The sequence below is a fragment of the Podarcis bocagei genome (genome assembly GCF_964188305.1).
Source record: "Podarcis bocagei genome assembly, chromosome: 8".
Taxonomy (NCBI): domain Eukaryota; kingdom Metazoa; phylum Chordata; class Lepidosauria; order Squamata; family Lacertidae; genus Podarcis; species Podarcis bocagei.
In genome coordinates this window covers 50,727,721-50,742,921 of record NC_138133.1, presented here as the reverse complement: position 1 = coordinate 50,742,921, position 15,201 = coordinate 50,727,721, and the positions used below count along the sequence as shown (strand labels likewise).

The 15,201-nt window shown below is 41.5% G+C and overlaps 1 protein-coding gene across 3 annotated transcripts in view; it reads left to right on the top strand.

Annotated features, from left to right (window-relative positions):
* Window positions 1–15,201, top strand: part of NOL4 (nucleolar protein 4) — a 110,895-nt gene that overhangs the window by 18,805 nt on the left and 76,889 nt on the right. The gene's annotated exons all lie outside the window — the stretch shown is intronic.

Sequence of the window (15,201 nt, the reverse complement as noted above, 5' to 3'; positions counted from 1 at the left end):
AGTGAAGAACCGGCAAGCCTCCAGATGTTGGACTACAACTCATCAATCCTGATCATTGGTCATGTTTGCTGGAGCCACTGGGCATAGGAGTTTGACAGCATTTAAAAGGTTTCAGGTTCCCCACAATTGTTCTCCATGCATTTGCTTCCTTCAGGTGCTCATGCTCAATTTGTGAACCTTGGGGTTAGGAGCATGTGGATAATGTGGGAAGAGGTTAGGGTTGGGGGTCTGTGGTCTAATTCAGCAAAGTGCAATATGTGAAATGGCTCTTATACTAACAGAAAATGATGCTGGTACAGACTGTGATGGGCATACACATATCTATTGATGTAGAGATATAAAATACATCAGGGGGAAATCCCCTCAATATGCTCTCATATGCATTGACCCTGACATGTCACCACCCAGAAAGACACTGGAACACAAACACAGAGAGAAAACACGCCCACTTTTTCATTGGAGTCCACAGTATCTTACTAATGTGACACAAACAAACATGACTTGGTACTACTACTCTCATTCTTTTGCACACTGAGAATTCTAACAGCAACCCTTCCTCACAGCTGTCAGTTAAGGCCCCAAGCTACTGTTAAACTGACTTTCTCCAGACCAGACACACACATCCAATACATTACCAATGTATGTCACAATACAAAATGTAATAACACATTACATGATACTTATTAAAACTTAATTCAAATAAACAGGATTTCTTCACAGACCCAAACTAATGCCTTCAAATTACGAGAAACAGAATTTCAACTAAATGTTGGGAAGAGCATCCTTATTTTGAGCTATTTGATAATGGAACAGGTTGCCCTGAAAAGTGGTGGACTCTTCTTTTTCATAGGAGGTTCCTAAGCAGAGGCTGGATGGGCTACTAATTAGTAGTAAAGTTCTTGCATCAGCAATGGATTGGACCAGATGGTCTTTGAGGTCCCTTATAGCACTACGATTCTGTAAACACAGAAGAGACTTGATACTATCCACACCAAAGTTTTCTCATTTAGTGTTGTTAATTTTTCTTATGTAGATGTACAGACATAAAAAAATGCAGATCTACTGTATATGTTGGTACTGCTGATACATAGACAAACACACAGAATACTGAACAAAGTGGAATACCTTCTCAGTCAAAGTTAAATAGAACTAATAAAAAAAGAGTTTGGGTCACTTCTGTTGCACTGGAAGTGTTTAGTTTGTGACATAAAAAGTGCTAGGGCTAGTTTGCTCTGAATTTGAACCCTGTGATCTGGAAGCCCGCACCAAACTAAGATGAGTGGGGGCAGTTGTGGTTAATCAATAGTAAGGAAATAGCATTTTGCACCTGCACAAACTACTATTCCTTATTAGATCATCTGCTGAAAACAGCTCCAAGACTCAATCTTAGCGTAGCATGACTCAAATTCAGTTTATAGTCTGAGCACAACCTCGGACACTATTCACAAAACTGCCAATTTATTTATTTTTACTGGGAGTAGCTGTAAAGTGCAAGGTTATTATGAAGGCAAGTGCCAAATCTCTCTCTTCATTCAGAATCTATCGTGCTCTGACAGAAGAGCTGAACTATAGAAGCGTATACCAGAAAAAGATGGCCCAAAGTACCATTGCAGCATCTACTTCAATAATTATTAGTCATCTTAGTATGGCAACTATTCTATACATGCCTATACAAAAGTAAGTTCCATTGAGTTTAGTGGGGCTCACTCTCAGGTTAAGTGGGTATAGGATTGCACCCTAAGCCTTTATTATTAATCCCATCTGGTATGTCAGAATCTCAGTTTCATGCTACTTTTACTGCTATTCTCACTACCACCGATTTAATACTTTCACTCTAAAGTGCTATTTGTATAAGCCTAATCGCTTCAGTTATAATTGCACTAAAGGATAAGGCTTCCCACCAGCAATGGTTCTGATAGAGATTGTTCCTATCTCTCAGATTTCAGTGTCCATCCCATAATTTGATCAATTACATACCTAATAGCTAGAGGAACAAGATTTGTTCCCATAGTTCTTAAAAGTTTCAACAATATGTGCTTTTAAAGTTTGGTTGGAAACAGGGGAGATTGACATTACTATGACTATTTTGATATCACTGGTCTGCTTGTCAACCTATACCTATTGAGATTCCAACCATATTTGTTTGTTTGTTTATATAAAAAATCATTTTTGTAACGCATTTCAGCCCTCAAAAGAGTTTCCAAGTTGATTTATAGTGTTAAAATAAGAGTATTAAAGCATGAGATTCTTTATCACAGGATTGTGGGTTCGTAACCCCCATTGGACGAAAGATACTTCCAATGCAGGGGGTTGGACTAGATGACCCTCAAGGTCCCTTCCACCTCTACAGTTCTATGATTCTTTTCTATGTCAGTAACCCCCTCCCCAAAAGGCCCACAGGTAGGTATGTGTTAAAACAGGGGGATGACGACGACTTCTGACTTGTGGGTCCCAGGTTGACCCATGGAACTGTTTTCCACAAGCCCACACACACCCCACACCTGATATCCTAAATGATGTCAACTGCAGAACAGGTAAAGAGGCAGCTGCAAAGGAACAGCTGGAAGCATGAAACGTACTTCTGATTGTCCCTTGGCAAACAGGGCTTGTATTTGGAACATTTTAAATTTGGCACCAAATGCAAGCCCCACTGGGATTGGTTTTACTCTGGAGCACCCAGACAGAGCTCCTGAGAGTAGCTGATTCCCTCCTGAAAGCAGAACATGAAGACAATGCCAGTCAGCTGAGACCACAGAGGGCAGTCCCTACTATTTCCTCCCTGTATGTGAGAGGAGACTAGCAGCACCTTCTATTCACTGAGAGGCCACTGTAGAAGTGGAACTGGGGGCTCTGATGAGGCGGCAGATCCAGTTCCAAGGAACACACTGCAGTCATTGCTGCCACTGCAGCAGCAGCAGCAGCAGCAGCAGCAGCAGCAGCAGCAGCAGCAGCAAGCAATGCATTCCTTGGAGGCTGGATCTGCTGCCCCTGTGGATCTTGCCACCTGAGGCAGTTTCCCCACGTTGCTTCATGGGTGGGCTGCCCTGTCCTTCAGGTAACCAGGTCCTAAGCCACATAGAACTTTAAAGATAAGTATAAGGATTATGATTGTTCGTAGAAATTGTTTGGAAGCCAGTGCAGCTCCTTAAGCACATGCAAGCTGTGTCCCCTATGTTACGTCCCAGTTAGTATCCCAGCAAAAGGAGAGAGACAGCAAAAATCCAGCTGAAAGTCAAACTAGGCATTCCAATATTGAAAGAACCAATAATTGCATGAATTAGGTCCCCCCCCCCAAAGGTAAATTGCAGGTGTGAGAGTTTGGGGGAAGCCATCCCAGGATTCTGGAAGAGCTGGCAGCTTTAATCCTTTGCCCTCCTGCTATAATCCCAATCTGGATTGGGTCCTCTAAATCAATTTACATAGAAAGGAATGCTTCCATGGGTACAGCTGGAGCTTTTCATCCAATGCAAGGAGCAGGTGCAGGAGGCCAGCTCTGGCTTAGGACCACAACAAAAGGAGGAAAGGCTAAAAAACAGAAAACAAACTCAGCCTCCATCAGGGTCCCTAAGAAAGTATTTTCCCATCTTCCCTCCACATAAGCATTGCAGCTTTCTCATGCTGATGACAAGGACTTGGGGGCCTGCCAGGTGACAGCAATCAATGAAGGCAGGAGTGTGAAAATCCAGTTCAATAGCTGTAGAGTGATAAACAGTATCTGGAAGAACAGACCATTGATGTCATAATCACATCAGCCAACAGGGAGATGTTTTCAATATGCTTAGCCAAAAAGAACAAATCCCCCTATGAGTAATCGAGGGGCCAAGCTAGGGAAGTAGATTCACCTGAAAAACTTTCTTTTAAAGGTACTTCTGGATGTAGTTCCTTAGAGCCTTCAATTCTGGCATTTTATACCCCAGATCCTGTCCACTGGGAGAATAATAGGATCTGTTGGGAGATAAGGGTCCTGGGTTTGAAATCTTGATGCTTCATTGATAGAGTGCCAGCTTATACATAGCCAAAAAAGATGGCAAAAGAGGACACAGATTTGTGTAATGTTTGCATATATTTTCATGGTTTAAATAGAATTACATTGTATTTCACCATTGTAGGGAAGACTATGACCTATGTGCCTGCTCAGCCTGCTGTCCAGGTGTTAACTGTTGATGGACAACTTCAAGGCCCCTGCTCTGCTTATAGTTCTTTATCTTTAAACTAGAGTTGGACCAGACACCCCTTCAAACGGACGACTCCTTCAGGCAGAGAACTGTCATCTATAAAGTAAACCACATGGCCACACTAGCAGAGGCAGTTTTAGGGTAGTGCAACCGGTTTGGCCACACTGGGTGCTGTGCTGCATGGGGAGCCACAACAGTGCTGTAGAACAGAGTGTGAGAGGCGGGGGTGCCAAATTTTAGCAGTGTACTGAAATTTGAGAGCCCCCAATCTGCCACTGACACTAGGCAAACACAGACTAATGGAACCTTAGGGTGTTAAAGTGGTCCTGAGTGTGGAGACAAGCTTTAGGGCAAAGTCTATGAGGTGGCTTCATTCAGAACTTCAGGGGGTGTGGCTGGGCAGCATTTCTTCATAGTGTATAGGTTCTGAAGCAGGGGTAAGCACTTGGACAGGTGGGGTTTGTCCATAGACCAGGATGTACAGCTGTTAGACACTCATTTTATTCAATGCATCATTCCAAGAGGTAAGAATCACAGGGCCCTGGACCATATTGATGCCCTCACCCAGCATACAGATGCCCCATTAACATTGGACTTGTCCCTAATAAAGAAGCACATTGTGTCCCACTTGTGACTGCCTCCCTTGCTTCAATCAAGTTTATACATGAAATGAGGATTAAATATCAGCAAAGACTGTGTGGCAAGTTAAAAGTAGTAATGCTAGTTCAAGGAAATTACAGGTCCCTAGAGGAGAGATGAGCACTGTTACATCCTCCCCTCCTGTACAAACAATTTGCTCTCTTCCCATAGAGAGTATTTCACTCATTCACTTCCACAGTCCTTAATCCCTGTAATGTGCTGGTCCAGGGTTTAGATCAGTTAGCCCTTCAAACACCCATTGATCTCACTGATGATTAGGTGTTAAAGAATCATGCTATTAACCCACTCTAGTTCCTGGATCGAAACATTAACAAAGTGGTGTGGAGAAAATTGCAAGGAACTGGCTCCCACATTGCAGTGGTTAATGCATCCATTTGCCTTATGTTGCAATCTCATGCAGTTACATAGGAAATAAGCCTCACAGAAGAGAATTAGGCATACTCCCAAGTAAACGTGCAGAAGACTGGGTTGCTGATAGATTGCAAAACATTTAAAGCAAGCTGTAGGTTGGAATATATATGGCTTACCTTGCATGTGTTTTATCTTGTGACACTATTTAAATGGCATTCAGAAAAGCATTACACTTCCACAACCATTCCCTTGCTGATCTCTGGATCTTCATCACAGTGACGTGAAAACTCCCTCAAAGAAATTTCAGTAGAAATGTCCAACTCCCTCTACTGGAAGTTTCTTGTAGGATAACAGAGAAAAGGTAAACTCTGCTGTTATGCATCTTGTAATAAGATCAACTGAGTGCTCTAGTGCAAAATCAGATGAAACAGTGCTATGAAGCCTTTTCTTGTACACTACTTAAAATTACTTTTCTTTGGTAGAACATTTTCTTACATTTCCTTATCACTAATGCAGTTTGGGTAAACTAATAAAACTGTGTTTGGGCAAATATTTTTTAAGCAAACATACACATTGACTAAGTTGCACATTGTATTAACAGTAATGCTGCCAGTTAGTTAACTGCCTACTTACAAACACACCCCTTTATTCAGTCAGCTTAATTTTTTGTTTGTTTGAATAAATATCTTTATTGCTTTATTTAAAAGAGCCTTCTTCTGAAGCTGGCCTAATGTGGTATCATTCAGAACTGGAGGTCACAAAGTTACCAACTTTCAACACCTTCTATTGAAAATATTTAATTATTTCCTTGTGAAAGTGATGTCTTTCTTTGCCATTACGTACACCACCTGCTTAGTACCACCTGCCCAGGGTCTAAAGTATTATTTTGGGTGGCAGGTGTGGATCATTAAAAAGATGCAGTATTTTCACACTGTGCAGACAGTGTGTTCAAAGAGATAAACAGTGGAGGCTGGTCTATTAGAATGACTGGGGCACTGCCCCAGCAATTTCAGGCTGCCCTCAGCCAGCCCCACCTGCCTGCTTTCTCTTATAGTCAATCCAGTGTGTGGAACTGTTTGCCAGCTTCCTCATTTTTAGTCTTAGTGTTACCCTTGTACAACTCAATAGGGAGGAGAATGGGGACAAAACTAGACTAAGTTGGCTCTGCCTGTCATTGGTTGTGGTTGCATCAGTCAGTGGCTTTGACTGCAATCATTGTTGACTTGCTGCCTTATGCCCCACCAGTCCCAATGGACAGTACCCACCATTGCAAACAGCATTTGCTAATATTGATGGTTTGTTATGAGTTTGAGTTACAACTGATGGCCTTCAACTTTTCAAGAGCTAGCACCCATTTGGAAACGCAAAATATTATCTCCAAACTGGGCAGGGTTGTGAACTCCTCTTCCACTGATGAGCATTTGCTGTTCAGCTCTTCCTCCTCCGCCTCCAGGTCAACAGGAGGAGTTGAAAGAGCACACTAGCAGTGTGCACTGTGTACTCAGGTAAGGAGAGGATATTGCATATTTTCAGGGTTGCCTCCTTGAAAAAGTATGGACTGAGGTGTGGCATGAGGACCCAGAATCCTGGACAATACTTGTGGTGGTACTAATTTGCCCTGCAACACGTGAAAGAAAACACAGGACAAACGAAAGTGTGGATACGCCCCCAGCCGTGCCAAAGCTTTGAAACTACATTGTTCTCAGAGAGGTCTTTCCCAAGGATTCAACTTGGGACATTTTGCATGCAGAGCATGTGCTCTATCACTAAGTTATGCTCCTTCCCCAGTTTAGCATCCAGTTTTGGCTCCCGCTACTTTAATTTGTTTTATATAATATTTTAATCTTGGACAGTTGTTTGCATTGTTTTCATTTACCTTCTTAGCTGCTTTGGATACTGAGTGTAGAAAGGTGGGAAAGTAAAAAATAGAATTCAAGTTATAAACAGTCAGATTCAGTCACTTCTGGAGCAGGGTTCTCTAGCCAGTATCAGCCTGCAACCGGAACACTGGCAGGGCTTTGTTTGACAAAGGAGTTCTCTGAACCTTTACTTTTTAACATCCACCAGAAACTACTTCTTAAAGCCTCGCATACATATGATGCATAGTGCACAATGTATAAATCATATCAGATATGTGAGGGGTGTCTAGCTTCAGAGTTCCTGACAACATGTGTTAGAGAAGGACAGCACCAAAGTTCCTAATAGCATCTTTGCTAGCAACATAGCAATATATATCAATATATATCAGTATTGATTACATTAACTATGAAAAACCATACTCAGCTTTTCCATGCTAAATGCCCAAGGTGACTAGCAATAATAAAACTCACTCACACACAAAACACTAGCCAGTTAAGAATGAAAGCCAGTAGTCAATGCAGCATGGTTGTTGCTGGCATCCATCTGTCTTGGGAGGCAATGGAAGAGTGTGCCTTTGGGGGGTGAAGTCAATGCAGCAGGGTACAGAATATTTAACTCAACAGGCCAAAGGCCTGCTGAAATAATGTCTGCTCTTGTAAGTGGAATGCCATCAAAGAGGGACAGAAATGGCAGAGCCTGTGCACAGCCACAGAGGAGGTTCTCTCTAGCATCTACACCAAATGCACATCTGATGTGGGCAGAATGCAGAAGAGAGCTTCTCCTGAACTTTTTAATAGGCGGGTTGGTTCATACTGGAGAGAATGGTCCTTCAGGTAACCTGTCCTAAAGTATTTAGGCTTTGCTGTTTATTACTTGCTAATGTGTCTAAATATGCTGTGGGCAAGAGGGGAAAGATTTGAGATTCCATGTCTTTTCAAAAGTGGCTATTGGGGTGCCTACTTTGACACTCTATTTTTTCCTTCCATACCATACAATTAGGATTATATCCAGGATGTGCTGTGATTTGCCAGTGATTCCGGTTTGTCAGTATAGTCCCATTCAATCTGCAGCTGAGTGCAAATTACCAGAACTGATCCATGTTGTAGCAATGGCAAAAAAAACAAAAAGGTGTGTTGGGCTTGAGAGGGCCAGGAGCAAAGCTGTACAAAGTAGACAAAAGGTCATCAAGGGCTTTTTGCCTGTCTAGCGCTTCAACTGCCATTGGTACAGGACTGCTGGACCTAATGAACTGCCCTTTGCTTTCTTTGAGACTGCTAGCAAAGGTGCCAATTAAGAGTTTGTTACTGCAATGGTTTTGGGAAAGAGACGGTTGTCCACTGGGAAAAGAATGGAGACAATGAACCTGTTTACAACAAACTGCTGTACAGCTGCTGCATTGCAGAATCATAGATGTAGACGATTAGGTCATCTAGTGCTGACATTACAAGATTGATGCCTCCAGCACAGTCACAAGTTGTAAGAGAAAGAGAATCAGCTCAAACCTGTCATGTAGAAGTTTGAGACCCGACTTGCTATTACCACAATCTGGTTCAGAAAGTTCAAGTTATTTAGCTATGGAGCTGGATCAGAGGAGAGAATTTGATAGCAGTAACAGAGAGTTAGTGCCAATGCATTAATTTAAAATGTGATTTATTGTCTATGATAGGAGACATGAGGACCAGCGCCTCAGTCAAAGGTCTTCTCCACTGACAATTTGACAAGCAGCTGTATCCTCTTTCAAAATTCTGATAACTTTTGAATAAAGAATGAACTAGCTGAACTGAGGGTGTGCACATCTTGGTGTGGTTTTTTTTTGGGGGGGGGGCAGTTTGTATATTTTGTTCCTACTTTTGGTGTGGCCATATTCTAACCCTTTTTCTTTTAATAAAACATTTCAATATTACTTTAAACTTTTATTTATATTGATTACTCTGTGCAAAACTTTTATGTATTTTAAATTCTTTTTTCACATTGTTATTTTTCTAAATTGTTAACCACTTTTCTGGAATGTTTGTCACTGCTTTCTTTTTAGCTCACATGGTTACTATGTTTTCACTTTCAAAAATTTCATTTTTCATTTCTCTTTATTTAAGCTCCTATATTTGTTTTATTACATTTGCAGTTATAGCCGCTACTTTTCTAACTTACTCATCATCCTATATATATATGGTTTTCTACCTGCCAGTGGTTGTGAGCTGTTGGTTTTTAAGGTATTATAATCTGAGAAAGAAATCCTGACTAGTGTGACCAGTTTTCTAGCAATCCTCTCCATAATCGTATACTGTATCTGCTTTTATTCAGGCATGATATGCAGAGAAAACTGCAGGGCAAACAGTGTTGTCATAACAAGGAAGCAAGGTCTGTACTCTGAAAATAAAATATATTATTTCCCCTAATTCTGTCAGGTCATCAAGTCAAGTCCCATTTTAGAAGGTCTCTGATTGAACCAAGGATGGAAGCAGGTGATGCTATCTAACTGGAGGACTTCAAGGCTGTAATCTGGATGTACAGGTCTAGTTTATCTAACTGCCACAGGCGAAGAGACAGATCATGAGTTGTCAAACTCCATTGATTTCCCTGGATACTTTGATTCATACCTACTGAAGATCTAACAGTAAATGCATAGTTCTATCTATGTGTTATCTTTTGGGATGGGCTATACTAATATAAATCTGATAAAATCCCAGACTTATCACATTTATTATACAGTTCTGATTCCTGTGGAGAGTTATTGCCTCACAAGTTTCTCACCTCATTCAGCACATATAGAAGAAATAAAATCCTAGTTATTGATGGTTTGATGTTTTGTATTCCCAGCTGGATCAGCTTTGGTATCAATACAGAGGCAGACGAACAGATCCTTTGGCAAACCTGCTTGACTTTTAAAAACTGCAAAAAGCAATAATATATATTTTTAATTTGAGTTTTATGTACTATGTTACCTATGCCTTGAGAGTTCAGTCCATCAAAGTGCAAATAATTTTAAATGACACTTTGGTTGTGGATAGGTGAGATTGTCAATTCTGCAGATCAGTGTAAAGATTTTGTGCGTCAATATGCTTAACTGCACAATGCTATGGATGTTTATTCAGAAGTAAGTCCCACTATGTTCAATGGTGCATGCTTCGGGGAACTGTGACTAGGATTACAACCTCAATAAAGTTATTAAATGCACATTTGAATATAGATATTCAAAAATAGATTTCAGTCATGTATGTTGCACATACATGTGTGAACATATTAGACTGGAGTTATACTTAGGGTAGATTTCAATACTTGTACTTTAAGTAAGACTAAGTGTGGATCAAACCCTTCTCTAGAAGTGTGCAAATACAATAGATATAGAATTTTCAACAAGTTCCATTTTTACTTCTTTATCTAACATCAAATGCATCATCTTTTCATGCTCAGTGCAATGATTCTGCCATGATTTTGCGGTGTTAAATGGTGGGAAAAGTAAAAATAACCAAGTGGGTCAGCACTGAACATTGCCTGATATTTCCATTACTATGAAAATATTATCTTCTAATATAGAGAAAACATGCTTGCCATTTATATTTTGTAGTGTAAACATTATAAGGTTGGATTAGTGAGCTTTCTGATGCTCTTATGCTGCAGCTGACTATTTTTTTAATATGTAACTTCAGACCTAAAAATATTATGGTGCATAAGAAGTCTGAAATTAACTGTCCAATTTAACCCTTTAAAGTAATACATGATTTTTTAAAGAATATAGTTTGAAACCCTACAAATGTTTCCAAAATGACATTTATGCATGATGAAAGAGAATTTTCAAGAGACCTATTTTCAAACAGACATGTGAGCAGTAGATAGGATTATTGCTTCTTTTTTATTTTATTTTATATATTTTATATATTTTTTGAAGCAAGGGGAAATGAATACACTTTATTTTCACAATTTTTTTGGTTTCAACACTTTACTGAAAATGCTGATGGGTTACAAAAGCAAGATGGCATACTGAAAATGTTTACGTCCATAGTTAGACTTGTTTTTTGTCTACTCTGGATGGAATAACACAGAATCATAAAAACACAGAACTGGGAGAGACTTCATAGGTTATCAGATCCAGCTTGTAGTAGGATATTGTAATTAAGGATGAGCAGATCTCCTTCCCCCATTTCCATTTGGGTGGGTTGTCTCTGCTGTATAAAGTGAGGAGCAGATGGGGCTCATCAACCTTTGAAGGTAGCCTATCTAAGAGAAGGAAAACTCTGGCCCATAACCTCTGCTACCTTGCAGGACATCTTCAAGATAAGAAAAGGCTGAGGAGTAAATCCTACTCAAATCTGGAGTGGATTGCTAAAGTGGTTAGCTGATGTCTTGTACGCCTCCTTCTGGCAACTCCCGCAGCCAGGCTTGCACCAAACGTATTTCACTGCTTTCCTTTGTACCCCATCAGCAAGGCTATTGTCTAAGCAGCCCAGGCTTGCACCCTGGGAACGTCACTTTGGTGCTGCTAATGCAGCAGTTTGACTTCACTGGAGGTGCACACCATTGTCTCTTGAGAGAGAAGGATGCCAACAAGTAAGTTTAAGGGTATACACAGTCATTGCGTATTATCAATAGATGTTATCTTCTCTTTGTAGTATATGAATGGATTTTAAAATTAATTTTAGATCAGTCCAGCATATGGTTATATAGGTTTAGGAGACCCAGTGGCCCGATTTTAAATTCATATGCTTTGAAGTAAATCCACCTGACTTTGATGGATCATATTTTGTAGTACATAAACCATACCAGCCACATACAGTAGTCTAATTGGGAGGTTATTGATGTATGGACCCCTACAGCAAGGCTATCCCTGTCTAGGAACAGTCAAAGTTGTCACGCCAGCCAGTTTGCAATGGGCACTCCAAGCCACTGAAGTCACCTGGGTCTCCAGTGATAGTGGTTGATCTAGGAACAACACCAAACCATACACTTGCTCCTTTGGAAAGAGTGCAATGCCATACAGGGCAAGTATGCAACCCAATTCCTCTACCTGAGAACCACTGATTCATAGGGTGTCTGTATTGTCAAGATTCAGTTACAGTTCATTAGCCCTTATCTAGCCCATGATTACATCCAGGCACTGATCATGGATTAGATAAAAGCAGTGCTTTTTTCTGGGGGTACGCAGGGGTACGCATACCCCTAAACATTTTGTGAATCTAAGTTTGGCCTCTTTGAGGGGTAGTATTTCAATATGAGTAGGAAAATGAAAGTACCCTTAAACATATTTTTTTTTTTTTAAAAAGCACTGGATAAAAGACAATGGTTTGGAAAAGATACTTATCCCATTTCTTTAATGAAGTAAGTACATGCATTTGGGGGGGGGGCAGGGAGCACAAACTTTGCTCACCTTCTGTACATGTATTAGCAGCCAAACACATAAAAAAATTCCTTATCTGGAACCGTCCTCAGGGCTGGACAGCTAGAATTTAGCATATATGTGTAAGGAAAGACTGAATATGAGAGCATCCACAAAGAATATTGTCAAATGGGACCATTGTTTGAAGGCATGCACCTTCATCCTTGCATGTTAGCCAGTGCTGTGAAATATGGATGGGATCTGCACAAGAGTACTAAAGTCACAGAAAAACAAGTTGATTCAGAGGTGTCTTTGCTAGTTGGTTAGCAATGATGTGAACATCAGTTGCAAGGTTTTGAGATGTAGGTGGCACTGTTAACTATGGAATCTATAAAGTCAAATTCTCTCACACAGTAAAAGCAACTAGTGGATACTTATAAACACTGCTTTAGTGACACTACTCAGTGGAAAAAGTAGGCTAGATGGGTACTGTAAATGTACATCAACAGTCTGTTCAAAATGAGAGTAAGTGAAGCAGGTGTGCTGAACATTGTGTTTATTCATTTATGAACTTGATTTTTAAGGAAGATTAAGCCAGGGCTTAATTTGTGATTAATGACAAAGAGTCCCCCCACACCAAGGATTCGGGAAGAGGGCTTCCAGATCAGAAGGTGGTGTTTCTATATAGATCTAAGCTCCAGTATCTACCTGAGAGTTATCTATCTGGGATTCTAGGTTCCCTCTGGCTCATTTTGTATAAACACAGATTCATGTATCTGTACTTTAACTTTCCACTGCCATCAACTCAGAATGCTTTCAAAACCTAGCAACATGAATTTCAGGCATAGGCATAAAATAGACAGGATGAAAATTGCTGGTTTATTAAAGGGATACAATGTACATAAGAAAATACTGATACACTGGGATCTTAAAAGGTGCTTGTTGACAGTTTCTGAAGACTCAAGAGACATTGTTGCTGACAGCAGCCTCTAAGTGGCTTTCATCTCAAGCCGAATTCCCTAAACTTCCATCCCACAACCCAGTCCAGCTACAGCAGACAATCTGTCTCTGTACCCCCAAAGCTAGGGTTGCCATACATCTGGGTTTTCCTGGCTATATCTGGAATACCGCAGTTGACAGTAGTGTCCAGATAGGAATGTAGAAAATGTCAGGGAATATCCGGATGTATGGCAGCCTGTGTCGGCAGTGCAATTGTGTCCAAAAAGCTCAACAATTCTGGGCAAAACTGAAAAAAGCTCAACAAATGGCTATACCTCAATTATTTCCCTTAGCTGTTCCTCACAACTTTCTCCCTCCAACCCCTCAGCCATCAAAATCCCAGCTGCCTTCCTCTCACTGACAGTCAACTCCCCATTGACTGGAACCTCCAACCAATCAGGGACAGGCCCAGAATTACAAAAGCCATCCTCGCTTCTGCTTTGATCCCAGAATGTCTTGGGAATATTTCCCCTGCCACCCATGCCACTGCCAAGCTTGGGGAGGAGGATGAGCCTCTCTGTGGCCGCTGCTACCAGCCTCCTCCCTTGGGCAGCTCGTAGTAGCTGCTGGAGAGCAGGCAAGGAGGGGAGGCTGCTGCCACTGAGGCCCAGCCCCACATGACGTACCAGCTTTGAGAGGCAGGCAGAAGGCTGGGTTGTCCTGGGCAGGAAGAAAAGGGGAGCAGAATGGAGTACAAGGAGTATTGATATTCTAAAACTATTTCTGTAAATCTACCAAAGAAATCAAATCAAATTGAGATTAAGGGGTTTTTCTCAGGACAGTGTGGTGTGTGCGTGCTGTGTCCCATTGGTGGAGTGGTGGTGACACTCTCCCTTCTTCTGACAGGAAATCCTCTTCCGGTAGGGGACAAAAAAAATGGGGGGGGTTTGAGGAGGGTCAGTTGTGGGGGGAATGAGAAATATCCCTATTTTCATCTGACGAATGTTGGAGGGTATGAGACCACATAATGATTTATTATTATTTCAGACATAAATATATGTGCAGCTTTTCTGCATACAAACGCTAGATGAAACCTTCTAACTCCTCTTCCTTGTGAGAATGTGGTTATACATAGGCATACTTTATATTTATTCTGGTCAGAAGTTAAGATGCAGTCTCTTTTCATAACCAGAATGATATTACAAATAGGGTACTGTTGTTTTTTTACAAATTTACAAATTTGTCCAGGGCAGCTGTTTACCAGCTCCATCTGGTACGTAGGCTGAGACCCTATCTGCCTGCGGACTGTCTCGCCAGAGTGGTGCATGCTCTGGTTATCTCCCGCTTGGACTACTGCAATGCGCTCTACGTGGGGCTACCTTTGAAGGTGACGCGGAAACTACAACTAATCCAGAATGCGGCAGCTAGACTGGTGACTGGGAGCGGCCGCCGAGACCATATAACACCGGTCTTGAAAGACCTGCATTGGCTCCCAGTACGTTTCCGAGCACAATTCAAAGTGTTGGTGCTGACCTTTAAAGCCCTAAATGGCCTCGGTCCAGTATACCTGAAGGAGCGTCTCCACCCCCATCAGTCTGCCCGGACGCTGAGGTCCAGCGCCGAGGGCCTTCTGGCGGTTCCCTCACTGCGAGAAGCAAAGCTACAGGGAACCAGGCAGAGGGCCTTCTCGGTAGTGGCGCCCGCCCTGTGGAACGCCCTTCCAGCAGATGTCAAAGCGATAAACAACTACCTGACATTCAGGAGACATCTTAAGGCAGCCCTGTTCAGGGAAGTTTTTAACGTGTGACATTTTACTGTATTTTTGGTTTTTATGGAAGCCGCCCAGAGTGGCTGGGGAGGCCCAGCCAGATGGGCGGGGTATAAATAATAAATTATTATTATTAT